This window comes from Eumetopias jubatus, unplaced genomic scaffold (genome assembly GCF_037043125.1).
Source record: "Eumetopias jubatus isolate StellerSeaLion01/CBP00866 unplaced genomic scaffold, mEumJub1_p1.0 scaffold_2, whole genome shotgun sequence".
NCBI classification, from domain to species: Eukaryota; Metazoa; Chordata; class Mammalia; order Carnivora; family Otariidae; genus Eumetopias; species Eumetopias jubatus.
Window position 1 is genome coordinate 136,800,388 of NW_028274808.1, and position 4,553 is coordinate 136,804,940.

General features: G+C 38.4%; 1 pseudogene; it reads right to left on the reverse strand.

Moving 5' to 3' along the window:
* Window positions 1–1,562: 1,562 nt before the first annotated feature.
* Window positions 1,563–2,052, reverse strand: LOC114224919 (large ribosomal subunit protein uL23 pseudogene; annotated as a pseudogene).
* Between the last annotated feature and the right edge of the window lie 2,501 nt (window positions 2,053–4,553).

Below are 4,553 nucleotides of genomic sequence, written 5' to 3' on the forward strand. Positions count from 1 at the left end.
TTTTTACTGTGTTGCCAGGCTTTCTGTTTTCTCACTCTTCAGTTTTCTCTCTGCTCTCATCCACTTGCAGTTTTGGTTCACTTTTTGTTTAGTTTCCACCTTGTTTTGAGTCTCTTTGCCTTGTGACTTCACCTTCCCTTTGCAGAATAGCCCTTCAAGATGTTTCCACAAACATGGTTCCCTCTCTGACTGCCAGCTCTTAAAATTCCTGTTTGAGGAACATACTTTTCCGTCAACCTAAAATGACCTTCTGCCCGCAGTCTCTAGGTTTGACTGATGCCTAGTGATCCTTCAGAACTTGATACCATCATTTCCAAGCAGCTTTTTTGTCTTCCATTGTCATGGGTAGATCATTCTCTTGGGTTTTCATTGGTCCCTGAACTTTATTTATCTTTTATCTATCATCTTTTTTTAAATTTTAATATGCAGATACTGTGCTAAGCACTTTAGATATCTTTTGTCATTTATATCATGTATCAATCCTATAGGTTAGTTATTTTTTAAATTTCTATTTTGCAGGGGGGAAAACAGACTCAGAGAGTTAATATTTAAAATCTAAATATTAAAAAAAGTTCTTGTTCATAGAGACCTTTATATTCACAGAAGATTAAATTTCAGTGGGTTATACTTGAAAGGATTAAAAGTTTACAACTTTTTACTCATTAGTTATCATTTATTATACCTGTATATATAGAGAGAAGTTTCCAGACTATGCCCCAGGCTTTTCAGAATGCTTGCCTTTGAAGTGAGTGAATGGTTTGCTTTATACATTTGTGGTATTTGGATTTTTTACAGTGGTCAGTTAGTTGAGTCAAATTTATTTGGCTTTCATGTATAAAATTTAAATAAAGTTTAAAAAAATAAAAGTTTGTATTGGTAGTTTAAAACTTCTCTAGGTCAGTTACACACACACATATATATTTTTCATGTGTAAATACAAATTTAATTCATTCAAAAATTAATTTGTTCTATACTTGCTCATTGAGTGTCCCTATGAACCAGGTTCTGTTATAGGCACTGGGGATAAGGCAGTGAGTAAGAAAGACTGTGGAACTCACATTCTAGTGGGGAGTATATTCAACACTACATCAGGTCTACAGTACTAAGAAGGGAAAAAAAGTGGCATAAGGTGATAGAAAGTGGTAGGAAGTTCTCTATTTACATAGTCAAAGAAGGCTTCTCTGAGGAGCTGTTTTATAAGCATGGGCCTGAATGAAATAAGGGAGAAAGCCATGTCAGTATCTAGTGAAATGTGTTCCAGAATGTAATTTGCAATTTTTATCTAGTAGTTTGGGTTTTATTTTGAAATCAGACTTAATTATGTGAAAAGTATTTTTTTTAAAGATTTATTTATTTATTTGAGAGAGAGGGTGGGGGAGCAGCAGAAGGAGAGAGAGAGAGAGTCCCAAGCAGACTCTCCACTGAGCACGGAGGCTGCCATGGGGCTTGATCCCAGGACCCTGAGATCATGACCTCAGCTGGAAACCAAGAATCTGGTGCTTAACTGATTGTGCCACCCAGGTGCCCCAGGACTTCTTTGTTTATGGTGAAAAAAATTATATTTAGTCACTGGACTCAGTTTGGATGATCCCAATTTTGTTGGCAACATCCAAAGCATCATAATCAGGAACCAGGTGAACATAGGCCTTCTTCTCTCCGTGGGCCTAATCAGGGTGTTGTCCTTGGCCTTGTCAGTGTCATAGAGCTTCTTCACAGACTGATCTGGTACTTGTTGGCCTTGATATCCACAATGAACACAAGTGTGTTGCTGTCTTCTATTTTCTTCATGGCTGACTCGGTAGTCAGGGGGAACTTGATGATGATGATGGCATAGTGGTCAAGCTTGTTTCTCCTGGGTGCACTCTTTCCAGGATATTAGGGCTGCCTTTGGAGACACAATGTCTTGGGCCATTGGAATGTGGGTGATGTGTGGATCTTCTTTTTTTTTTTTTTGTGACTGTGGACACTTTTCAGCACTGCTTTCTTGGCCTTCAAAGTCTTTGCTTTGGCTTTGGGAGTGGCAGGGGCTTCCTTCTTTGCCTTTGGCACCATCTTTGTGAAAAGGCTGTATGAAACGTAGTTATTGAGCATGTGCTAGATGCTTGGTGGGTGAGGTGGACTGCTGGATAAGAGAGAAATGTGAGGTCTGACCTTGGCCACCTAGTTGATGACCTTGATGGGACTTGAGAACAACATATATAAAAATATCAAATGGAAACAGTATACAATTATTTGATGCTCAGTTGTGTGACACAGACTCCAGGTTTGGGGGGACCCTGTTGAGTCTTACACTTCCTGAAGTAAGAGTATAATTTTGCTAGATTTAAACATTTTAAAGGACAAGTCCATAGACTGAGGGAAGAAGGTGAAAAAAATGTTCTTTAATGGAACTTTAGTTCTCACTCCTTTGGGATTTCCTTCTTTTAGGAGCTATTTATGGAGTCTGTGAAATATGATTCTAACTGGGGATAGGAAATGATCAGGAATCCAGAAAATCGGTTTGCAGTCTGTGGTATCCTGAATAGTGGGAGCTTTCCATGGACCCAGACTCCTGAGTCACTGAAGTATGGTGGGAAGGGTAACACACATTCTTTTTTTCCTACTTCTCTTCCCCATCACTCCTCTGTGCTATGAACAAGTGAAAGTTATTCTCTTGATTTAGACTTATAATCAAATTGATATCATCCATTCTATAGCACAGAGCTCTTGATAATACCCCTCATTTGGGGCTCTCAAGAAATGATTCGTGACTCAAATAGGAATATGCTAAGAGTATTTGTGCTAGTGGGATTATGACATTTTTGGTATTTTCCAAGTTTTCTGCTTTCCACAAATCCCACTCATTCATAGTACGGTTTCTGATTATACTTGAGTTTCTGATTATATTACCTTTGAAATTAAAAAAACACATGAAAAAAATAATTCAAAGAAATCATTGGATTTATTACATTAATGAGTGTTCAGTTTGCACAATAGATTTTCTTTGTTAAATTTAATTTTTTGCTTCAAAGATTTTATGCTTGAATCAACTTTTTCTTTTGTTTTAATGATGAGTATTATTACAAGCAGGAATTATAATACCTAGTGTGTACACTATGATTCTCACCCCAATGTGTTGAATCACAGATCTGTACCTCTGAAACAAATAATACAACATATGTTAAAAAAAAAAAAAAGAAAGAAGACAGCAGGAGGGGAAGAATGAAGCGGGGGAATCGGAGGGGGAGACGAACCATGAGAGACGATGGACTCTGAAAAACAAACTGAGGGTTCTAGAGGGGAGGGGAGTGGGGGGATGGGTTAGCCTGGTGATGGGTATTAAAGAGGGCACATTCTGCATGGAGCACTGGGTGTTATACGCAAACAATGAATCATGGAACGCTACATCAAAAACTAATGATGTAATGTATGGTGATTAACATAACATAATAATAAAAAAATGCTAATACCTAAAAAAATAAAATAAAAATAAATAAAATAAAAAGATTCTCACCCCAAAATATATAAGCATATTTTTAAATTCAGTAACCCCTTAAGCTTAAGCCTACATCGAAGAGAGGCATCAAATATTTACATTTTATAGAAAGGCTTGGAGGCTAGGTGACTAAAACAACAGCAACAAACCAGTTACATTTGCAAAGCTGCCTGGTCTGTTCCTAAAGCTGTTCCAAAGGATGCTAGTGAGAAGGTTTTCTGAGATATATGTAAGTGCTGCTACAAACCTGAGTTGGAAGGCTTTCCCTGTGGTTTTGATTAATAATTTCATTAGCTGAAAAATCAAAGACTATATTCCCCCTTGTTTTGTTCTCTGGTGTTAGAATTCCAGGCAATGATCTTGATGAGCTGCCTCTCACATGGGGACCTTTGATTGTGTTGGAAGAGCTTTGTTGCTCTGTGTGCATGTCAGTGCACTGGCCCTGGTCCTGTTATCTGTGTGTGCCTTCCTTGCTCATCTTCTGCTCTGCTCCCTGTGACAGGGGATCAAACCTGCCAGGCTCCTTCTTGTCCGTTGGTCACCCAATGGTAGGCAAGAGGGTTAGAGGGTGGAAGGATCAGGACTCCAAGGGGACTTTCAGGGGAACTGAAAGCTCCTGCCTCCTTTCATGATCCCTCCAGCTTAGGGTTGGTTGTGGCTTTCTGCAGTTGCCAGTCTCTGTGTTGTCTTGCTTTTCTATTGGGTTTCTCAGCCCCTCTTCCATTACCCGTGCCACCAATTTTCTGTTACTAAAGTCTTGTTTTAGGTATGTAAAGTGGTTTCTGATTTCCTAGTGAGACTCTGAGTTATACAGCTCTTAGTTCTCGGGGATGATTGTCAACACAGCAAACCATTGCCTGTGAGAATTTTCAGAAAATTCAGGCTTATAAAATTTACTTATTTTAGACATTAGGAAGGAGAATAATATGGGAAAGCTGAGATAATAGCTTCATCATTTTATAGGCAGGTACTTCTGAGCTGATGAATTATTTTATATACTGCTATAAAATGAGACACGTTAATTGCATTGACCTGTGAGTTTCTTTATTGTCCACCTTAGATTGGTAACATTTCATAA